Below are 25219 nucleotides of genomic sequence, written 5' to 3'. Positions count from 1 at the left end.
GAGAGCTTTCGAGGGTTTATCATAGTTGGTTCAAGCATCGGACAAATCTTTTATTATTTTCTCTCCTTACTTCTCTTTCACGTTTGTTTTGTTCAATAGCTGAATCGAATATTATTGTTCTTGAGACTATTATTCGACGATATTTCTGTGTTATCGATTGTGATTTCGATAAGATTTATTTTTTTATCGTTTCATATGGTTTAAGGGATGAAATCGAATGTTACAAATGTTTGTATGTTACGATATAACATCGTATCGAACTTCACGATTTTTGTATTGGATACAATGGAATGTGATATTGAACGTTCAAATATTTGTATTCCGTTGTAGCACTGCGATAAATTCTATGATTTTTCGACGCGAGTCCTTTAAAAATTATTTGTTCCCCTCTATAGCGCAACTGATATCTAGTTTGCTTTTCTACACAGAATGATTGATTTGTCTTTTCTTTGACTATTTAGACATCTTTTTCGAATATGGATGAAACAGAAAGATATATGTAATATCTTTTGGTGATTAATGTCCAAGTTATGAATGCCTCTATAGAAAGCATCGTTGTCGTTAGTTAACTGTTGCAATTAATAATTCGGATTGATATCTGTCCGCTTTGAAATTGATTGGTATACGTATGCAAGTGCGCGATTGGAAATAATCATTTGCGATTTTCAATAGGCAAATGTAATTAATAAATCTAATTACCCTCCTTCCGTCATTTTGAAGTCAACGATGATTACGCTAATTATGAATACACGAATAACAGGAATAATTAAACAGCGACCAGAACTTCTCTGCGTACAATTGCATAAATTATATCATTTTCATAAAAGAATTCTCCGTTTAAAATTTCTCGCTTGAATAAGAGTTCCTTTCTGTAAGAGTTTTATCCCATTGACGTTCGAACGTTTAAAAAAAATAATATCCTCAAAATGAAAGGAGGCGAAGAGTCAACAAAAAGATCAAAAAGGTTCAAAAAGTAAGGGAAACGATAAAAATTTTTCTCTTCGTCGAAATCCAATTTTCCGTTTTTCGGAAGACGCTGTGGGTAGCTACTGGCATAGGAATCACGCAAGCAAGATCTGTTCTCGCGTGAATTTCCACGAGTTTGTTCGCGTTTACCTTTTGCACCTAAATCGGCCTAATCACATTCTTCTTTGTCGATAGAAATTTACATTTTCGTCTCGGATTTTTCGACTTTTAAACGTGTCCGACCTCCTTCCTTTCGCTTTAATTTCCTGCTAGTTTGATTTTTTCCGATACAAGAGCGATACTACTTGTCAATATTGTTAAAAGGGACGAAGTTACACAAAGTACTTACAATAGCAAACGTTGTTCGCAGCGAGAAAATTAATGAAAATGGATGCATCGAAGTAATTAAATAAGTAAATTAAATAAAGTTGTTTTCAAATGAGAGAGTCGGACAATTTCTAAAACTTCCTAACTTTAAACTTACTTATATCGATTAAAGTTTTCAAATCACAAATTAATCAAATAAATTCAATTGCATCAAACAGAGTCACAATAGCTATGAAATTTTTATCTATTTCCAAATTCTACTGTTTATAAGAGAAAAGTCGATTCGATCTGAAACAAATTCGAAGTTGATTGAATTTAAAAGAGTCATTAGAGCAATATGGTAATCGAGCAGAAAATGAAAAGCAGTTTCAGACGAAGGCGGTTCGATCGTCCTGGACGTGTTTGAAGAAGAAATAGTCGCGATCAACGACGAATGTAAAATTTGAATGTAAAATCCTTTCTAAACTCTGTCTAAAAAACTTTGTAACTCGCGTTATACGTATTTTGGATACCTGAAAGAATCATCAAAGGACGGTAATACATACTATCATCCACGGACAAGACGTTCTATCAATCATTTCAAAAATCAGAAAACATAAGTTTCGTTATCTTGTTATTCTTCGTATTTGCTTTCCTTCGTTCAATTGAAAATATTCTGCCATTATTTCGCGATAATCTGTGCAATATATAATATTAGCCAAAAGGTAAAAAAGAAAAGAATTAGAAAGCTTCAAATATTTTGACATATCTTGAAAAATGAGAATTATTTTCTGTCTCGTTAAAAGTGAACAGAAACATTCGCACGTATCTAACAACTGCAGAAACGAAAACTGTGTTAACAGACATCCTGAATGGTTTCGTGGTTTCATTATTACTCTTATTACTTGACGAAATAATTCCTGAAACATTAGTACGTATCAACAGAGCGTATCAACGGTAATTCCGCTCAATCTATAACAATTTTCCAAAGACCAGGAATACATCCATTCTTCGGAACGTCCCAATAAACCATCCAACGGCACCGAGATCGAGCAGCATCCACCCTCTATCGCGCGGCGTGACAATAAGCCGCGTTTCCATCGAGGGTCGTAGAACAGGGCAGCATCCCTACGCTGTTCCCTTATCGGTCGGACGCCAGGCTATATCGCTTATCTGCCAATATTTCCAGTCTGCCGTCTAAGTAAGCTAATTTCCAGCCACTCGGAACTCCGAGTCGAACTTCCACCTCCTTTTGCCCCAACCATCGTTTTGTCGTGTTCCTTTGCCCCATCCTCTGTCTACTTCGGCTTCAAACTTTCAAACACGCCCGTAAAAGTAATCCCGAATTATTTCCGGCGAATCGGTCGTCGTGACCGCGCTTTTCCACTCGATTCGATCGCGCGACGCGTGCAGTTAACGAGCAATGTAATGCGTTACGATTACGCCAGCCTTGATATGAAAGTCTGCTTGATACCAAGCAGCCCCCTAAATCTCTTCGAACGATCCTCCCATCTTCGACAGAGGAAACGAATACGACTTGTGTTCCTTCGATTTCTGTCCCAATCTACGCGGCTGTAAATTTCATTTAATAATTCTATTTTCATTGCCTCGTTCGATGCGAGTTTTCTCTTCCTTCTTTCTTCCTTTCTGAATATTTTTAACGTTTGAATATCGATCGCAAGAGACGACACGTAGGACACGTGGAAGAGTAGATTTTCAGGTAGTTTTGAAATAAAATAGGAAATACAATAGATTCATCCTATTAATTAATACATAAAGTTTAAAGCTTCAGTTTAATGTAAGACCATCAGACGTATGCTACAAAACCTAGTGAAATATTAGATAAAACGCATCCTTCGTTCCAGTTTCTTACAATCTTGAACAATACAGATCGAGAGAAGCATTGGAAGATATTTCTGTCCTATCTCTACGTTTTTATTTCCATATTTCCCACTCGTATTCTTCCATACCCAACTGTCATTCGAATTAGCACCCATCCTCAAAATCGCGTTGTTCGGAGTTTCCTGGCAGACAGCAGACGACATTTGCATCGATTGTTCCATAAGCACCGAAATAATAAGCGCCATAAAACCGTACTAACTCCTTCCCTGAGCCGCGATTTCACGACGTAGATACCCGTTGGCGCGACACAAAAACGGAAGATCGTCCAATAAATTTCTTCGAACGATCCCATATAAAAAAGCAATGACAAAAAGTGAATAAGACAGAGGAAGATGGAGAAAGGAATAGGATATAAAATAGATAAAGTAAGACGTATCTGGAAAGCTCCAAGAAGCATTTGACGAACTACCGTTAAAAGCCCCTTGGTTGCAGACACCGAGACGACCCTCGCGCAGCTTTTGCATCGCGTAAAGCTTGTACGTATATACACGCGTGTATGGTACATAAAGGGCCGGAGAGTTACGCGGTACGCCGTTTGTTAGCGTACTGACATCGCAAAGACGCCGGGATTTCCGTCGCGACGCGCTTCCGTGTCGCAGCCAACGACTTTGTACGGTACCGGCTGCTTTTTCCAGGAAAGGGACAGAGGACCTTGTAGCCAGGGGGAATTATGAAACAAGACAGAATCGATAGGAGGGAGTGGACGGTACAGGGGTAGAATCTGTCGACTGTGAATGATAGACAGGGAAGAAGAAGTTGGATGTCGAGGGGTTCTGTTAAGTTGTTTCCCGGGCGGTTTGGATCTGGTTGAGGAGAAATTAATTTCTGTTTAGATCCTTGGAAATTAACGGAACTTCAAGGCAGAAAGTATTTTGTATTATACCGCTGTTAAAATCGCTCTAGGGCAATTTCCGATAATCTCAGGGTAAATTTATATCTACTTGGAGTTGGGAAAATTTAAAGAATTCGAAGGCAGAGTCGTAGATTTTTTTTTTAATTCAATGCTTCTATATTGCACTACTAACAGCTTGATTTATAAAAGAAGATTTTTGTAGTCTCCGGAGGAAATTGGTATTTTTTAACAATAAAAGTAATTTCGCAAAATAGTTAGTGTGTATAATGGTACGAAGCTTGTAACGATACAAGATGATCAAAAAATTCTTCAATTTCTTAAGAAAGCTGTAATAACAACGGTTAGCGATTGCCTGTTGGAATTTAGCTAATTAACGCGTAGAAAATGATTAGACTCGAGGTGTGTTTCAACAACAAAATCTAGCTGAAAATACTTCAACAAATAAACACATCACCTTCCACCACTATCCATATCACCAAACCTAATCCACACATGATGCTCGTCACCGTGCAACTCTCTAAACATAGATCAACCCCTGATCGATTCGATCCGCTGTACACGTGTCACCATCGTCCAATGTTCAACCTTAACACAGTCGATTGATTCCAGTTTAATCGAGCCGTGGGAACCGCAACTTTCATCTCCTCTTTTTATAAACGAAAGGTCAGCTTTCATCCTGCGACTCCGCCATCCCTTTTAAACGCTAGTTAATTACAAAAACAGAATACTCGTTTAACGGAGAAGATCGGTTGAGACTGAGATGCAATCATCTATTAATCGAAAAATGGCCACGATCGACTAACTGAACCTAATGAGATTAAAGGGACGCGATGTTGGTCACGCTCGGATTTCATTTCCATCGCGACCGGATGTCACGGGGTAATTCCGTTTGTAATAAATCAGCCAGATATCGTCGCGAATTAGCAGAAATTCTAGTCGGATATAACAACGTCCAATTCGATGAAATATAGATCGAACGTAGAATGGGTACCGATGAGAAGCAAATTTCATGCAACCTTTGTCAAACAAGTCGCAAGGGTTGCGTACGTTCGAATCTTGAACACGAGGGTGTATTCTGCTTTGTGCGGTGAATACAGCAGAGGAATAGAAGGGTTACTATTCGATTAGAAATCGCCCTTCGTCGGAATGGCTGCCAGTGATACGCAGATGTAGCAATTTTCTGAGCCAAACGAGAATTGAAACACGTCTTTGATCTTTGGGAATAAGACGAGCCCGTGATACGGCAGGGTATTTTCGGATAATCGATTTCGCGAAACTCTGTTTCGATGAAGCGTGGTAGTTTTCCTTAACGTTTAGAATTCTTTTAACATTGTCACAGACGAGAAGAACAATTAAGTATCACCGAGGAGTAATTAAGAATAGAAAGCTGTATCCTGGAATTTATCGAATGGAAGAAGATGTAACGTTTGCGAAATTCTACAGGGTGGTTGGTAACTGGTGGTACAAGCGGAAAGGGGGTGATTCTACGCCAAAAAAGAAGTCGAAAATATAGAATAAACATTTTTTTTTTTTAATTTTTCCATCGAGACAACGACAGTGAGATCCGTTATAACGAGACGCGATAACTCGAAAACAAAGCCTCAAACTTTTTTCGCGTAGAATCACCCCCTTTCCGCTTGTACCACCAGTTACCAACCACCCTGTATATTGTTTCGTCTTAATTTTAATTCTTCATTCATTTCTAATCTTTTAGCAGTTACGTAGAATCGTTTAATGCGATAACAAGAAATTGAGCGATTTTCCCGTTGAAGTGATTAAAATTCATATTGCGGTGTTTCGCGACATTACGACAAAACTTCGAATTATCGTTGCAAGTCAGCAACACCTTAGGATAGCGAGCAACGTTGTAGAATTGTTAGGAAGCATATTATCCGTGCAAGGTAATTTACAGCGCGGTGCAACACTTACATTACAAAGCGCAAAGCCCATGGAATCAAGGAGAATCACAGAAATCCTTGCAACAGTATTACAAAGCACACGGTAAATCTAGTTTAATCCCTTCATTACGAAACATTCTAACAAACCTGTTACCATGAAAGATTAAAAAGTCTTGCACGAGATTATTCGTACGCAAGTTGTGAAAGAGCGAAGTAAATCAACCGAACGTACTCTGCAACGTTGTTCCACGTTATTGCAGCTCTGATATTTATTTTACGTTACAACGTGTTGTCTTTAAACAATTCCAAACGATAAAAATCACGAAAAAAATTGTGGAAAAGGAAAGAGCTATTCAATTGGGGAAACCACAAAAAACGCAACAGAGCGAGTCTTTTTTATTCGCGTTTTATTTCTTTCTTTTATTTTTCCTTTTTCCATCGTTTCCACCTTCACGCTCCAACGAGCTTTCACCCTTTAACGAAACTCCAGGCGGTTCGTTCCTGGCCGATTCATTATTATTCCGAGCGAATCGATGATGGCAAGTTCGCGCGATCCAGCCGGCCCATTCACGCGCGTTCAAAATAATTACTTTCGTTCCGTTTAACGCGGGGATGAAAAAAGGTGGAGTCGGCCGATGTTTGGCTGAACAAACCACGTTCTTTCCCTGTACGCGTCACTCGATCTCACAATCTCGGGGAAACCTCTGATTTTTTTCTCTGCAGACAGACCTTACTTTGTATTTTATTTCGACGTGCTCGAACGCAAATCACGCGAGTTTTTCCGGTCGTTTCTGACTTAAAGCTGAATCAGAGAATCATTCCCGTCCTTCCCCAACTCCTCTGTCCAATCAACAACTTTTTTTCGATTATCACGCACAGTCTGGCGATTCGAGCGTAACGACGATAAAGAGAGAAAGAGAGAGAGAGAGAGAGAGAGTCGGCCGACGTCTTTCGGTCGGCATTTAAAAGGGCGTTGCACGCGGAAATTGGGAAATTTCCATTGTAAGTGGATTTCCGCGAATAGCGTCGCTGGAGCCAATCTCCACGTGGCAAAGGGCGGATTTCGAGCCGCTGCTATCGCAAACATGAAAAACCGTAGGAAAATGCAGTCAGCCCTGAGGGTATGGTACCTCCAGCGAGATTCTTCCACGAGGATTTGTCATTTATATGATTAACGAGCGAATGACATTCGTCGGATATCGATTTTCTCTTGTTTCCTCCTTTCGCATCGTAAGAAACTAGTTTTCGATTTATTGGGAAATATTTTTTTTTCTCGCGAGATAAATTACCATTGCACGGAACGCAGAGAGCAAGAAGAGAGAGAGAGAGAGAGAGAGAGAGAGAGAAAGAAAGAGAGTTATTATTTTCTTGGAAATGTTTCCTTTTCGCTTTTTCTTTTCTTCTCCTCTTACGTTTTTAGAACGGAGGGTAAAATTCGAAGAAAAGAGAAATGGAACGCGGCGAGGAAGCTTACAAGTCTATTCAAACGATGTGTAAGTACAGAAAGAGAAATACGTGTACGATGTAAGAAAAAAGTGCAAACAGATTAAAGCAAACCAAACAGGCTAGATGTTTCAGCTGACTGTATTCAAGAGCAATATACAGATTATACTACCTTTAAATAGCAAGGTTAAATAACAAGAGAATCGTAACAAGCGAAAGATATGTATATTTAGCCGGAAATTCCAAACAATTTATTTAACTCTGAAAATTGCCATAATCACGTTACATTGGCTGATAAGCGCTAATCGACAATGAAACAAGTTTTCAAGGGCGAGTTTGTATCAGAATAAAAAGCACCTTAATTGTTGAAAAATTATATTTCAGTTTTATTTACCGCTTTATATACGTTTCTATCAGCAGGAAAATTAACGTTTGGGAAAACAGCTCTCTATTTCGTAATACCCCAAAGCTGTGTATCCCACTTTGTATAAACATCATATGTACTTATTTGCAACGTACTGTCCAACAAAAGCCAGTAAATGCAAAAGGTGTACAAGAAACATTTCTGGATATTTGGAGATATTCTCATTTCCATAGAAATTCTATAGAAGCTCGTGGTCGATCAATTCCCGTCCCATCCATCACGTCATCAGAGAATGAAAATTTTCATTATTACTTAACAGAGCGAGCTAGCGTTAAAGATCGAATTAAAATTCGTACGCGTCGTTTCAATGAAATTCGAGCAGCAGCTGACAAAATCGAGACGCAAACCTCTCGACGTCTCTTATCTGGAAACCCAAAGTTACGAGTGAAACTCCGTAATATACCCGATCGAGACTCAAAATTCAAAGTTCGTAGAGTGGTGCGATTTTCCGCGTGCCCTGTGCCTGTTTAGAGGATGGAAATTACAGATATTGGCAGCGATGCGTCGCTGTGAGATTCGCCACGATTCCAACGGAATACAAATGACGTCGAAAATCGTTCCTTCCAGGGACAGCGGCTGCAACTTCTCCCCGGGGAAGCTTGTAAGTTGAAAGTGTTTGCACTTGGTTGGAAAGGAAGAGTTGTTCGAGGGTGGAAAACGAAGGCGATCGGTGGCTGATGTTCCGTCTTGACGAAATTGAAAACAGGCTGGAAATTAATGGGAGTTCGGACGTGGTTGCCAAATATTTGCAGTTACCGGGCTTGGCATTTCCATAAAGGTGAATCCCGACCAGGCTTGCTCCCCTACGAATCCATTTCCCTTCGATTGGAAAAGGGAATTTTCTTCGCGGATAACTCGGGGGAGTTTGTAGGTGAAACCGGCGAAAGATTTAGGTAATCGAGAAGGCAGCAATCGAATTTTCGCTCGCGTTATCGACATTCCTGTTATACAGGGTGGTTGGTAACTGGTGGTACGAGCGGAAAGGGGGTGATTCTACGCGAAAAAGGAAGTCGAAAATATACAATAAAAATTTTTTTTAATTTTTTTTTTTAATTTTTCCATCGAGACAACGATCTGCAGTGAGATCCGTTATAACGAGACGCGATAAAGTGCACGCGTACCGAGCGGAAATTCAAAGTCGATTTTCTCGAAAACAAAGCCTCAAACGAAGAATTTTTATTCCACATTTTCGACTTCCTTTTTCGCGTAGAATCACCCCCTATCCGCTTGTACCACCAGTTACCAACCACCCTGTATATAAGAAGTACGTACAGGATAGCAGAGGTGCGTTCGAGATACGCGTGTGCTTAATGGTCGCTTCTGGTCGCGTGATCGTTTTGTTAGGACGCGATTAGATCCGAATCTCGATGGCGTGACCTCGATTTTTGTTGCTCCCGATGGTTGTTTATCGTGGCTGTTAGTTTAATTGCACGTAGAAGTACCTTGATATTTATGACACGGCTGGTACTGCATCGTCTACCTCGACGTTTCTTTGCTTTCTTATTTATTAAATCAAAGGGTTCGTTTTTATCGCGATTCGATTAATGCATGGATTCTATAGTCTCGTAGAAAAAGATCGATATTAAATGGAACCGGGCGAATTTACTTTTTAAAACCGATTCAATCTATAGAGTGTTCCAATCTTTCTATATCATCATTAACTTCTTTCTAAATACGTATGACTAACACTTTGCGCTTTTCAAACTTTCATGTTCCCATCTTACTGTTCTTTCGATAATACAAACAAGATATTTCAGCAAAGAAAAATTTCAGCGCAGCCCTCAAACGAGATATCATGTCTGTAGTATCTTATCTTGAGCTGTTTAGCGCTGTAGATGTCACTCGCTGCTGGGTACGGCCGCTTTTCCACTCATTTTTCGTATCGTGGAAGAAAAATCTGACTCGCCGGGATTCGAACCCGGGTTCCGAACGTTCGCAACCTAAGGCGCTAACCACTGCGCTGCAGTCGTCCAAGACTAGTTAGTGTGGTATTTGCTATCGAGTGCCGCCACAGGCCTTTCTTTTTCCACGATACTACATGTCTACTGTACGATATTTAAAGGTACTGGATATGGAATATTAAAAAGTCTACCAAAATGTTCATTGCATCGTTCGATTTATCTCCACGCATCTCTTTTATTATTCTAATCGCCAAATATTTGGCTCGCTTTCCCATACAAACACGAACTATCCCTATTTCCATCTGCCAAACAAAATCAACCTACCGTGTCTATTCTCGAAATTCCTCCCAAACATACTCAACCGCCAGTCTCTTCCATTCTGTCGACGCGGTGTATTCGCAGCGTCCATCAGAGTACCAAAGGATAGAGAGGAAGACAAACCCAAACAGGCAACAGAGTGGGTAGTCGCGACTGGCTCACGGTATCACGGTTAAATCGCACAAAGAAAGAAAGACCAGCGGTTTTCGTTCATTCATCGACCGCCACTGCCAAATATTGCCAGACAGAAAAGAAGTAACAGCGGACGAATAATGGGGGAAAAGAATAAACAGGAAAAAGAGGGAAAAAGAAAGTAGAAAAAGCGAGGAAGGGGGTGTAAATCGAAAAGATAGAGAAAATTCGAGCATCGAAACCGCTCCTCTTTGTGCAACGTGTTCTCTTGTATTACGCGTGCCTTGTATTCATCCACCATCATAGGATTCCCGCGGCGAATCTCCATTAAATATTTACGAGCATGCCGAATCGGCCTCTGTCCGCGCGCTGGGAAACGTGGTGGGCTTCCTTCTTTCTCGCCGGCGTTACCGTGTACGCGATCAATCCCGCGTCGATGTGGTAGACAGAGGGGACGACTGGCGTCCAGACGAAGAGCGTCGTCGTCGTCGTCGTCGTCGTCGTCGTCGTCGTCGTCGTGCACGCGGCGTCTGGCGTCGCCGAGTACGAAACGCTCGCCGAGATTTCAATCCACTTACACTAGGCCGAGTTACAGGCTGGACATACCGGTTCACGATCGATTGGACGAATACGATGTGTTTCAGGTCGATTGCGTTGGGAATTCGTTTTTCAAAAGGACATATTCCAGATACATAGACGGTTTCCTTAGATTTTGCGGAATCTGGTCGAGAATTGTAGCCGAAGATTTTTTCAACTTGTACGAGATTCTCGGAAGTTTGAAATCGTTCGAGATTGCATTTATAAAATAATATATAAAATTTATAAAGTAAGAGATAGATGTGTGAAAGAGTTTCGAGTCTTCGCGAATCTCTGTTACATAATACTATTATATACAATATAATATATAATATAATAATACTAATATAATACATAATATAAATATTATAATACTACGCGATATGTCGCATCGATATAATGCCGATCGATCGATTGCGAAACGCATACGGATGACGGTTATTGGTTCAGTTGCGGTGCTCCCAACGGGGAAAGGTCAAGATTTCTACCTGCGGTCCTTTAGGCGCGGGATGATTCGGAAATGTATGTTTGACCATGAGTCAACCGCATCTGTTTGCGTAGTAGCAGCGGTATGAAAGGCAACCGTTAATTATTTACGAGAAGCATTGAAAACGATGTTGAAATTGTAACCAGAATTGTGTAACACGCGACAATCCTCATTTCTTATTCCTTTAACCCTTAAAACCGAATCGCCGATCAGACGAACGGGCGAACGTTCGAAAAAGAGAAGCGGAATTGTTTCGGCGTTATTTGTCGCTCTCTGTCGTTGTTGTCCTGTTTAACAAAGAGAACGACGACGTGGCCGGATGCACAGGCAGGACACAACAACGAAACGTACGATTTTATCGATCGTTCCAGCTCATACAGAAGGCAACGTGTATCCACGCGACAAAGGCAGAACCGCCTAAAGTGGGACTACCGGCGTGCAACAATGTAACCGGCGCGTTGCTTTTCGTTTGCAACTGGCAACACGTCGGTGAAATGTTTCTGCGTGTATTTTCGGATTTGTGGAAGAAGCGTGTGTGCGTCTATGAAAGAGAAAGAGAGAACGCACGAAATTAACGATCATGATAATTGTGCCAGCGTGAAGAAAGGGGAAATCCTGACACGCTCGCGAGACCGTCTCTCTCTCTCTCCCTCTCTCTCTCTCTCGTTCTTCAACCCCCTGCGTGCAAACACTAAACGCCTCGATGAATACCAGTGTGTGGACAATATACGGGGTGTTCTGTTCCACGAGACTGACGATTGACTGTTCTTTATGGAAGTAGAGGAATCGAAGGAGTCGGAAGATAAAGGATGACCCTTGTTCAGATATTTTCTATTTGATGCGAAGTTAGATAAGTTTTATTGATTCAAGACTTTCGTTCGTTCGTTGACTTAACGATTTCTTTGTGCTATTTCATTGCCTCTCTCTTTTTACAATCTACGCCATTTTCAATTGTTATTACAGAATCAACGATTGAAAGATAGTAAATAAGGCGCAATCGCGTAGTTTATAAATATTAGGATATGTACGGAGAATCAAGCAAACTTGAAAAGCCGCGAGGAAATTATCGAAAGCGAGAATTATCGTCTTGAATCAAAAATATGGTTTGCTAATGCGAACGATTTCATTGCAGCAGGTAAAAAAGCAAAAGCGAGGAAATCCTGGAAGCTTGATAAATTGACATGTTATTCATACTACGATAAAGATTGGTTTTACGAGACAGGTGTCGATATTGGTAATATTACATACGAGTATTAATTAATCGAAGTTCGCGATAAAATCACGATACAATCGGTACTCTTTCATCTTTCGACTTACAAATTGCTATTATTTGGCTTCCATTGGTTTCCCCTTTTCACGAAAACCTGTTTCTCCATTTACCATCGCAATTATACGGCTTCCGCGACCTTCACCCTTTTCCTACGTTCCTCTAGAAACGCGACAACGACTCGATCGATCTACATCGATCAGCGCGACGAAAATCAAGCAACGTAGAAAATGAAAACGAAAAGAGAAAGAAGGATAGGGGCGAAAAGGTAGGGAAAAGGGTTCGCGTCAAAGGAAGTGCAAGCTGTTTCGAGTAGAGATTAAATAAAATCTCGCGGCGTACGACGTTGCGCTGCGAGTTGAAAGCTGCTTGCTAGACGAGAGGAATCATCAAGTAAACGCGAACACCCCGTATAACCGAGCGTTTGTGTACACTCGCGTGACTGTGTTCGTTAGTCGAACTGAAAGAAAAGCATTTGTGAAGTTTCACGGCTCCCCTAGCTGAAAATCGAAACTCGTTTGCGCTCGATAATCGAAGAAAAGCCTCGGCGAACCGGGGGCGAAACAATCGACGCGAGCGCGGCAGCCCTTAGGGTCGACACGCTTCCACTTTTCCAATCTTCTCGCGTAAGTTAGCTCGTCGACTGACTGAGTGAATAAAACAGCAAGAGAGAGAGAGAGAGAGACAAAGACAGACAGACAGATAGACAGAAAGAGGAATAAGAATAGAAAAGAAGACTCGACCGTGACAATCTTTCGGTTGTTTGTTTGATTTCAATCGAAACGATGCTGACGAAAATGACTGAGTACGATGATTTAGAATTTAGGGAACTAGACCAAAGTTTATTTTTCGACGATATATGTATCGCTGTTTGAATTGCAAGAAATAGAAGAAGATTAAATATCAGGGAGGAAATTTGTAATTGACGTAAAGTACAAAATTAAAGCCACAAGGTTTTCGTTTACGGAGAATTATGATTCTACGCTAATCGTAAACACGATACACTATCGAACGCCTTAAAAGTATTAGGTTGTCCGCAAAGTTTCTTTTACAAGGAAATAATAGACGCACAATGTTTTTCGTTTTATATTAGTTTATTGAATTATGCACGAACGTAATAATAGAAATAGAACGAGATGGATCATACGTAATTCAATCAAATAATATAAAACAGAAATCGTTGTTCATCTATTATCACCTTACGAAACGAAAGAATCTTTTCGGACAACCTAATACTAGATTTGTTATTAGTACGAAGGCAAAGATATATCCACGCCATAAAATACAATTATCCACCCATATCCACACCCAACGTATGCCTGGCCATAAGATTGGTCTCAGATTCTACTTGTAAAATTCTTCGCCACCGCAAAACTTACCCCCTCGATGCTCGAAACAAACTCGAAGAAACTGTAAAAGGTAGTGCATCAGCATCACCAGAGGAGACACCTGCGAAAACACGTAGAGAAAGTTTCGCGGCGGTGTCGGCGTGCAACCGACGGATTTAGGGTGTTTTAGGGCGAAGCTTAGAGAATGGGGTGAGAAGACATAGGGTTGCTAGGAGACACCCTCTTCCACATGTTATATTGCATTACCCTATGCGACTCGTGTGCGCCGGGTAGACGGTGAATTGGTTGCACGAGTCTCGTTTTCCCCGATGTCGGTTCGAGGGTGTCTGCGTAGAAAATCGTCGAGCCTGGTATCCTTGAGTATTACGCATTTCCTTTCCTGACCTTTTCCACTTTTCTCGCGGCTACACGCGTCCCACGCGCTAAGCTATGTAATGTCATATAACCAAAATAGAGGCAGTGCAATCTAAAATACTCAGAACAATAGCAAACGCGCCATGATACGTTAGAAACGAAGACATTCGGAAAGACCTGGGAATACCAACGGTCAAGGAGGAGATTAACAAATGTGCAAGAAGGTACAGAGAAAGAATAGCAACGCACCCGAACCGGCTGGCAGCGGAAACGGTGCCTAACCGATCTCACAAACGACATAACATACAAGCACTCACCACACTAAAGAAATAAATCAATCAAATTCGAAGATGGTATCCCACTGGGGGTAGCCATCCACATGTTATATTATTATACCACTAAGTTATATAATATTTTACCAAATGTCCTACTGGACAAATTGTAAAATGTAAATAAATAAATAAACAAAAAAAAAAGCTATGTAATCGCTTTACATTTCCTTTTATAGATTTCTCTTTTCTGGACGTCGTCGCGATCCTTGACCTGGACAACCTGTTCGTAGCAGCTATTAAAATATAGACCTGGCCGTTTAACCTTTTGCGAAAGGGTGTTATCAGGGATAGGTTGCAGTCGACGACGCGTGAAAAGGTTTTTGTGCTCGAGGATGCGAGAGAAACAAAAATAATAGGGTCGGTAGAGAGAAAGTTTGATTTTCGGTTAAATTTTAACGGCTTTAACCAACTCAGTCATTCTTTTGGGTCGTGTTTGCCTATTTTCGAGATGGTTTTCTATAGAATTTATGGGTTTATCGCTAAGCGAATTTTGTGGATACTTTTGACACTTTACTTCTTTTTGACTGAGTTTTAATGGTTATTTGTCGATGCAACGATGTAATTTGCGGAATATTTGAAAATTAACGTTATCGTTTAATGGACGTATTCTTATACGTACAAATTGTAATCGTTCGTTCGTATTAGTCTTTTGAAAATAAGACCTTGGTGCTGGATAAGACATGTAATATTTTAGAAAATCTTGGAGCTCTGTTTTCGAGTTTTCAAACGCATCGATATCTGGGTTACGTGTTCAAAGCTCACGTCGATACTAAGGGTAGAGAAACAAAGGGAAAAAGAAGATAAAAGGTAACGAAAGAGAAACGATGGTCGGTCTAACAGGTGGCCCATAAAAATAGCTAAGCTTCCAATAAACCTCTCAGGAACGCAACCCTCCGGAACTGGGAAATTTTCGAAAGCATATCTGCGCTAATTAAACGACTAGACACTTACCTACCTCACATATTGCGTCTCAATTTCGTTTCTTTCGGGCAACTTTTAAAATTCCGAAGGACCCTTAACGTAAACAAAATCTAGTTGACTCTGATGTTTTCTCTCTTTGACCGTGGATCGTCGACCGTCAAAGCATCGATAATCTTATTGTTAAATAGCGTTGGTCTTTTCTGTTAGAAAAATGTCAAAAGAATACATCTAGCAAAAAGCTACAATTTCTTAACACTTAGCCAACGGCGGATACCACAGCGAGCTATAATTTTCCACCGCGTATTTTTCCACGTATCGAGGACTAATATTCATTACTTAAAAAAGAAAGAAGTCTAAAAATTATTTAAATGGTTAATTACACTTATTTATAAAATATATTTTGCGGTAATAATTTTATTCAACGATTTCGCAAATTGTTTATACAAAACATCAAATTAAAAGTATATATCAAAAGTACAAAAAGATATAGGTAAAATTAAAAACATTAAAGATGACCAAAAATAAATAACACGACTTGAACGTGAAATGAAAAATTCACAGTGCATTTTAATATTTTTTTACAGTGTGGTGTCGTTCGATTATAACTTTATTTAGCCATAACTGATACTCTAACTTTTTAATTAATTTCAACGCCACTAAATCGGTGTATTTTATTATATACTGTACTTTAAAGAAAGCAGATAATAACTGATAATAACAACAAAAAAAAAAAGGAAAACGCGTTGCCAAAGTCAAAAAGGGAGATCTCGTCGTTCGGTCACCTCGGTGATGTTCTTCACAGAGGAGGATCTCCCTATTCGGTTGGCTAAGTGTTAAAAGTACGATACGAAAGGAGAATAAGCGAAGAACACGGTGCTGATAGTATCACGATGTTTGAAAATGAATTTTAATCGTGAAATTGGAAATATCGATAAATTGATACGTATGAGACTTACTAAACTAATTAATGCTAATTTAATGAGACGAGTAACGTAAAAGAGGAATATTTTACTAAAATTGTATACCAAGAGCCTGGATTTCCGGTTTCAAACGTTTGAGCCCTACTTTCAAGTTCCACTTCTCTTGCAAACACCGTAACAGTTCCCTCAAAAGCAGAAACCGCGCGAGATATCTCCCGTGTGCTAGTTCTCAAACGATTAATTTGTATTCACGTCGCATCGCGTCTCGTACTCGAGAACACGCAGAGAAAGACGAGGAATCGGTTCTCGTAAAGCAGCCGACGAACCATTACAATTTAGTTAGTCGCACACGCACGACCTCGTATCTCCCGAAAAAAATGTTGTCTTTTCGCCAGCCTGGCGCATACAAATGTGTCGTGAAACCGGGGTCGAAAGAAAAATGACACGAGGCCACAGATTACGTCCTATAATCGACGTGATTTTAAGATTCTCTGCGGTCGTGATCCTTTCGTCTTTAACACGTTGAATGCCGTAGAGGTCGCTACTGACCATGGCACCCTACAGTTCACCGGTGACCGACGCACCAAAATTAGTAGAAATACATAATTTGAACAAATGTCAATAATTATACATTTGTTATTATTACCATCGTTACTATTATACAATGGTGTGACGAAATTAATGCAGTATAAAACATATAAAAATAGTTTTATTTATACAGAGTGGTTGGTAACTGGTGGTACAAGCGGAAAGGGGATGATTCTACGCGAAAAAAGAAGTCGAAAATATGGAATAAAAATTTTTCGTTCGAGGCTTTGTTTTCGAGAAAATCGACTTTGAATTTTCGCTCGGTACGCGTGCACTTTATCGCGTTTCGTTATAACGGATCTCACTGTAGATCGTTGTCTCGATGGAAAAATTAAAAATAAAAATTTTTATTGTATATTTTCGACTTCTTTTTTCGCATAGAATCACCCCCTTTCCGTTTGTACCACCAGTTACCAACCACCCTGTATATTTTTTCTTTTTATTTCTTTATTTATATTTTACAATTTGTCCAGTAGGACATTTTGTAAAATATTATAGCTTAGTAGTACAATAATATAACATGTAAATGCCTACTCCCATTAAGATACCATCTTCGAATTTAAATAATTTATTATATGCATTCCATTACCAATAGTTGTAGAATGTGGGAAAACCCATTTTTACCATGTTTGCTGTAACAAGCAATAATTTTAAGAAAAGTTTTGACCCAACAAATATTTGGTGGCAGTTAAGGACTTCCGCAGTAAAGCAAAAAGTGTTAAACCTTATAATGGTCCTTTACGATTACTGCAGGTTCGAATAAGTACCAACAAGGGATGGCTTATGATTTACGGCAGGTCCCGGTACCTAACAAAACGGAACAAACATTTCCCTACGCAAACAGATAATTTAAGGTACTTAAGAAATGTGAATTACTAAGTGAGACGAGCGAAATTGCACTTTTACTTTATGGAGGATCACCGGTAGCCTCAGAGAAATAAATTTATTAATGATGATTAGACTGTAAGTAATATTTCAGCATTATAATCCGAAAGATCGGATTCTTGAAATACAAGAGCCGAACGAAGTTTGTACTGAGGTGATATGTCGTGATAGGGTCGGAAGGAAAACTCAGATTTATCGAACGATAAATGTTTATTCACTCTAATGTCAATGAGTACACTTGACGCAGGATTCGCGATTATATTCGGTTCGCGAATGCGCGGTTATAAGATAGAGCTTGGATAGCTACGATTCGCGATGCGCTGCGAGTGCGGACAATGATTGCACGAGATGTCGAGAGCTTAAATAATTATTCGACTCGAACCGTGTAAGTATAACGATCGTGATATGTTGACTCGCGGTAATAGACCGACCTTTTTGTCGCGATGCTGCTGCGAAGGAAGACTGCGTTGGGATGTGTCTAAGGATGCGAAGGCATCGGATTCGTTGAGAAAAGCTTTGGTTCGGAAAGTGAGGGAAATGTACGTTAATGTTTATTGGCTAATTCGTGTTGGTCGTTGGAAAAGGATGCTAGCTGCCCTTGAGAGGGTGTTGCTAGCGGGAAGCATCGTACGTGAGAGATAGCAGATTTCTCGCGTGTCCCCGTGGTAGGTGATCGACTTCGAGACTGATAAACAAAGACTGTTTGTCTCTTTGGAGGATCTTAGCTAAAATAAATCCTAAGATTTATAGCGGTCCTTAGACTAGCTGGAAATATTCGGTACAAATTTATCCTACATCTTGCAATCATCTTGTCCGCAGGTATAGGGTCTTTGTGTGGTGCGTCACGCGACGTAAACTGTTGGGAAGTTTACTGTCAAGTGCCGCCATAGTACGTTGCGTTTCGTAATTACACAATTGCTGGAATTTCCAGATTTCTATATTTTATGTATTTTTACGTGTTTACGTGAGAATTGTTGCTAATTACTAAGTGAAAATGAATTTTGTCATTAGGTGGTATTGACAAAATCCACAATCGCTTAGTTGCCAATTTGATAATTTTCGCTAAATTAACAGACAGCGAATCGATTTCAATTTAAATTAATTCTATTAAACAAGAGAAAATTTCCATTTTCGCTAGCTGATCCTTAAGTTAAAAAAATCGTGAATAATTGAGAAAGCGAGCACATTAATTTTTAAGGTCAAAATAAAAGGGGCGATAGCAACCTCTATGTAAATTTCGCTGTAATATTTATTCGTCGATATCAACTTCATAAAATATGAAATTCATAAAAGGCGATAAAGATAAGTCTTCTTAAAAGAAAACAGGCGATCATCGTCTCTTCTTTCCTGATATCCTGAATATTTGAGCTCGAACTGGATTATAGGAAACACTTGATCGTCTAATAATACATCTTTACGCTACCATCGATGGGAAAGTGATAGCATCTACTATGTAGGGTAGGTGTCAATAGCTACCTTCCACTCATTTGCATAATTCCTTACTGCACCACGTAATTTTCTTCCAGTGAACATTTTTCAAGCGGGAAGATCCAATGAAATTTGCAAAAATATAACGAATCAATTTCATCGTGTGTCTTATTACGCTTCAAGACTACCAATTACGATACATAGTCAGTTTCTCCCTTCAATTTGTGATTTTCTCTTTAGGTTTTTTTATAATTTTAAAAAATTTTCTATTTTTTTCGTATTAAAACGTACAAAAGTTTCGCGAAATTTTCCAATGTCTCAGACATGTTAGTTGTACCAACGAATGAAATAATTGCGCGTGTCTATGTAAAAATCTTTCCCTATTGACGTGGAAGTCAACAGAAAGTAGGGAATGAAGATCATGTTCAACATTTCTTTCACTAGCGACATAAAGCAGAAGGATAGTTGTAATCCTATAATCCTATAATCTTCTTTTTCTGATAACAGAAATACGAGGAGGAATGTAGACGTGTGAAATTCCTTCTTCTACCGGCAGAAGAATCAAAGAAAAGTAAAAATCCGACGCGTGTTTCTTTATCAACATCAATAGGAATATTAAAAACAAATTTGTATACAGGGTGGTTGGTAACTGGTGGTACAAGCGGAAAGGGGGTGATTCTATGCGAAAAAAGAAGTCGAAAATACAAAATAAAAATTTCTTTTTTAATTTTTCTATGGAGACAACGATCTTCAGTGAGATCCGTTATAACGAGACGCGATAAAGTGCACGCGTACCGAACGAAAATTCAAAGTCGATTTTCTCGAAAACAAAGCCTCGAACGAAAAATGTTTATTCTATATTTTCGACTTCTTTTTTCGCGTAGAATCACCCCCCTTACCGCTTGTACCACCAGTTACCAACTACCCTGTATAAAATTTCAATTTTCACTAAGAGAAATATTGAAAGAGAATATAAAACCCAAGACTACATTTAATACCTTTTTTCTTCTTTTTTTAATCAACGAGAAAATTGAAAGAAGATAGAAAAGATTATATTCAAAGTTCTTCTTTCGATCAGCGAGAAAATCGAGGAAAAATAGGAACGAAAAACTGGATTTAGAAATACTTATTCTCTCCACAGATTATATTTTTCTATTAACAGAAAAATCAACAAAAAATAGAAACCACGGAGCAGAATTAAACCCTCTATTCTTACATCACGAGGTCGATCACGGGAAAATAGAAACGAAAGACTAAATTCGAAATTCCTATTTCTATTTCTAGGGGCTGCGTTTTTCCTACTGGCAAAAAGAATCAGATTTAAAACTCTCGTTGCTAAATTTAAAACTCTTATTCCTAGCAACGATCACGGTGAAATTAAAGCTCGCATACGAAAGAAAACTATAGTCCAACAGGATTACGATATATCCAGATTCTGTGTCCTAGTAAATCGCTTTCGTTAGCAAAGCCTCGTTTGCGACCGCGTAAACCCGCGTCGTAACAGCAATTTCCGTTCAGCGCAGCAACAACGACGCGCAGTTCCCTTTTTCCAAGGGACACGATGCTAATTCGAGGCTGGTTTATAGACACTGACACGCGGGCTGTCAACTTTGCAGCGACAACGTAGCGCATCACGAAATTCACCGTATTTACATTTCACACAGGCCGGGGCGGACCGTTCCTCTTCTCTCGTGTGCTCGTGATATAAAGCTTCTGGCGGTTTCTCGTATATTTTTGCGTAATCGAGAGTGCGTGGCTCGTAAATGGTCACGATGAAACGAAAGGGAGGAGAAACGATTTGTTTCTTCAAGTGGGACCAGATCTGAGGGGAGAATCGTGTTAAAATTGGAGAAGCTCGGGAATGGAAGACGTCGAATTCGGGGACGGTTCGGGGAATTTCTAGGGCCGTTGTTAGATCACTTTCGCTCTAAACGCTACTGTGCATTTAATTACAGGATGCTTCAGAAATTAAGCGTATTAATTTCTTAACCGTTCGAGTGCCATGGGTGTTTGAAGAAACAGGGTCGAAAAATTCCGAACAGTGCGGCAGCGCTAGTCGTATCTGTTATTTTTATGAAATACTATTGATTTATAAATATTTCAAATTTTCTTCGATAAAAATTACCGAGAAGATAACAATGAAATACAAAATACCGTCAGTCGTCCGTAGCGTTCAAACGTGCTGGGACGTTTCGACAGAAAATCTAAACAGCGCGATCGCGATGCTTGCGACTCAAACGGTTGCTTGTTATATCATTTTTGTTTTAAATATTACTCTATTCTTGATAGTTCTGTTCTATTCGGGATAATGCCACGTTACTATACCAGCAAAATACGAATTTTATAAACAAGCCAAGTTAAAGTACACTTTTAAATCGATTAGAAAAGTCTCTGAGGAAGTAGAACATTAATTAAAAGAAGCAGCCACCTTGAAAGATCTTAAAGAAGAATTTTTCATCAACGATCTGGATAATTATTAGGGTGTAACGTTTCCAGAGAGACGAGTCGTCAGCTTAATTCGAACAATTACGGTCACTGGCTGGCAGAGAGGGTTCCTCTTGGTCGACGAAAAGCCTCGACTTCGCGACCTCTGGAACAATAGGGTCTCCACGCGCCGTCTACGTTTTAAATAAAAGCTTCTCGACCTGCCTGCTACGACGAGCGTTTATACGCCGGAAAATATTCCTCTGTTTATCGTGGCCGAGTTTAGATCGGCGCCACCCCCGAGACACGAGTGCACTGACCAAAGGACAACAACGTCCAGCACGTTTTCTAAACATAGCAAGCCGTTTGTTGGTCGGTGAACCCTTTCTTCTTCGACAGGATGTTGATTGTAACGGGTACAATACAGTACGCATTCGCGTTTATCCTTTGTAAAACGACCAACGAATTCCAGTTTACTCGATTTGAAACGATTTCTTGTTGATACGAGAGATCCAGTCGAAGGGATGGCAGCTTTGCACGATATTTCATTTCTATCTGGTTGACTATCCTGTAACCCGCGAGTGCTAAAGCGTGGTTTATAAAATATTTCCATCTTTTTACTCGTATGAAAATTTGAGGAATACCTATCGCTACAGACGCTATATGTGTCGATAATTTGTTAATTTTTAAATAACGTGAGAACTATTGTGTTGGCAACTAAGTGATTGCAGATTTTTTCGATATCATCTAATGGTAAAATCGCTTAGTTACCAACACAATATAACGAGTACAATACTGTGTTCTTAATTTTACTAATTTTTTTTCTCCACGTTAATGCAAGCTTCTATGGATTCTATTATACTGTTACAGAGTACAAACACCGTGGCGATTATCAGTCAACTTAAACGCGTGTGTTTCATATACACGTTAAAATAAATCAAATTTCTACCATGTTTTAGCTTTAACCCCCCGTAGCCAAGAAATATCTAAGAAAGAGAAAATACGGATTAAGAATTTCTCGACATCTATTGACTTTTTCCATTACTAATTTTACGCAACTTCGACAGCTCACTATAAGCACTAAAAAAAAAAAAAAAAAGAAAAAAAAAATATATGAAACCTCGTTACATCGCCCTATTCTCTTCCCACAAATCGAACCTGGACTCTTCCCCACGACCTTTAATTCCCCGAACTATGAGAATTATCGATACCTACCCCTGAAACAACCCCCTCAAAAACGGGACTCTCGAAACATGGAATCGTGCGTGCACCCCTTATCGTAGTTCGTGCAATCTGGTTAGCTTAATTTGGCCGGCGAATCAGTCTCGATTCAACGTTACATACGGGCAGATCAGAAACGAGCACACGGTCGAAACCGATGGGGTCGGGGTGTTAATATTTCATCCTGTGCCCCATGGGTATTCGTCCAGCTTCGTGCAAACACGCACACGCACGTGGCCAGCCTGTATTTATTTTATTCGGCCCTCATACGTCGGTAACGAGCACTCTGTCGCCTGCAACAGTAGCCCCGCTTGCTCGATCGCGTTAGGTATATTTGCTTTTCGCGGCTGTTTGTGAATGAATCTATAAGAAGACAAGCTATTCTCGGCGTTAAACATTTAAGGGTGAAAATAGATCTGCACCGAGGAAAGTGCATCGTTAGGTTTCTTAGGTAACATAGCGCACTGTAACCGATTATTTAAATGTCGCGCTACTTCGAAGCAATCTCGTTAAAGTGTATTAGAAGAGCTAATTAAATATTCATTAAGGTATGTACTATTTTTTCGAGGAACGATTGAATTCCGTGAATTCTAGGATCCTCGCTATAAGGGGGGAATTTTTAAAAAAGTTGAAAATATGATTCGACTATTTAAAATTTGGAAAATTGACGTATCTATTTTTGCTGAATAATGGAATTATCGACAGTCAATATTGGAATTATTCGGCGTTGATTAAGAAAAGTATAAAATGTAGATCGTAAGGGAAAATTGCGAAGAAATTAGAAAATATAGGGATTACTCGGTGAAGAGCTTAAGATATGCGAGGATCGTTTAATTATAAGATATAATGGTTGAATTACTTGGAAGCTAGAAAATTGATTTATTCTTCTTTCAAAAATAGATGAAACGTTTTCGAATGTGGAATTCTTCGATGTGGATTTTTAAGGATCGAGGATACAGTGTTACGTTTTGTTTGGCTCGTTTTGGTTGCGGTGCCGTTAATTTTTAAATTCAGATTAAATTGTAGTGTTGTCTGTTATTTAATGCGATTGGCAATTAAACTCCACGTTTCGGCTAACCTGCTACGCGCGGGAGTACTGGCACGGGAGAGGATTAAAGTTGGTGAAAATAAATTAATGTTCGCTTAATCCTATTATATTATTAGACAAATATTCTTCACAAAAAAAAAAATGTTTAAAAAAATTCGTATTCTAATTGGATATTGACAGAATGATCGTTGAAATTTCGAATACTCGGAGATACAATCGTTCGCAATACGTTTTCGCTCTTATTAATTACAAGATTTTAATTTTGATAGATCTTCGATAGCTTACAAATTGACAAATACAAACACGTCGATTAACAAGACTAACAATAATTGGGAACTAATAAAACAAAGAACTAAAAGCTAAAGAACTAAAGGACTAAAGAACCTAAAAGCTGAGAGCAAAAACTAAGAGCTGAAGGAATTAAGAGCTGAAAAAACTAAGAAACTAAAGAATAAAAAAAAGCAAAGGAATTGAGAAATTAAGAGCTAGAGGGATTAAGAATTAATCGCTATGAACAAGAAATTACTTGCCAAGAAATGGGGAACTGATCGCCAAGAACCAAGGAGTTAATCACCAAGAACTGAGGAACTAATCACACAAAACGGAGGAATTAACTACTCTAAAACTAAGGAATTATTTCTCCCTCTTCTATGTCGCTATGCTTATTTATATTTAGGTCTACCGTGGAGGGGTCGTCATGTGACGGGTTATACCGTGGAGATTGTGAGGCTCGAATTTGGTTTCTATAGAAATTGTTAAAATTTATTTAAATTTCAAATTGGAACGCTCACTCTCGCTATTGGTAGTTTTAGTCTACGATACGGCGCGTGCGCAGCGCGAGACGTGACAATAGATCGCAAGGGAAATTATAAAATACACGATCTGGAAAGGAACTGTTATATTTTATTATATAAAAATATAATTGAGCTATTTAAAATTTAGAAGACTGCCATGTCCGACAGAAAATTGATTTATTTTTCTTCCCACGATGGATAAAACGTTTTCAAATGTGGAATTCTCCGGTGTGGATTGATAAGAATCGAGGATATAGATCGCAAAGGAAAATTATAAAATACACGATCTGGGAAGGAACTGTTATATTTTATTATATAAAAATATAATTGAGCTATTTAAAATTTAGGAGACTGCCATGTCCGACAGAAAATTGATTTATTCTTCTTCCCACGATGGATAAAACGTTTTCAAATGTGGAATTCTCCGGTGTGGATTGATAAGAATCAAGGATATAGATCGCAAAGGAAAATTATAAAATACA

General features: G+C 39.2%; 2 protein-coding genes across 3 annotated transcripts in view; one reads left to right on the top strand and one right to left on the bottom strand.

Moving 5' to 3' along the window:
* The window catches only part of LOC126865675 (glypican-4), a 132643-nt gene that overhangs the window by 14197 nt on the left and 93227 nt on the right, over positions 1-25219 (bottom strand). The window lies entirely within an intron of this gene.
* The window catches only part of LOC126865686 (uncharacterized), a 162224-nt gene that overhangs the window by 60498 nt on the left and 76507 nt on the right, over positions 1-25219 (top strand). The gene's annotated exons all lie outside the window — the stretch shown is intronic.

This window comes from Bombus huntii, chromosome 5 (assembly GCF_024542735.1).
Source record: "Bombus huntii isolate Logan2020A chromosome 5, iyBomHunt1.1, whole genome shotgun sequence".
Lineage (NCBI taxonomy): Eukaryota > Metazoa > Arthropoda > Insecta > Hymenoptera > Apidae > Bombus > Bombus huntii.
Note: the sequence above shows the minus strand (reverse complement) of the source record. Positions and strands in the feature narration are given on the sequence as shown.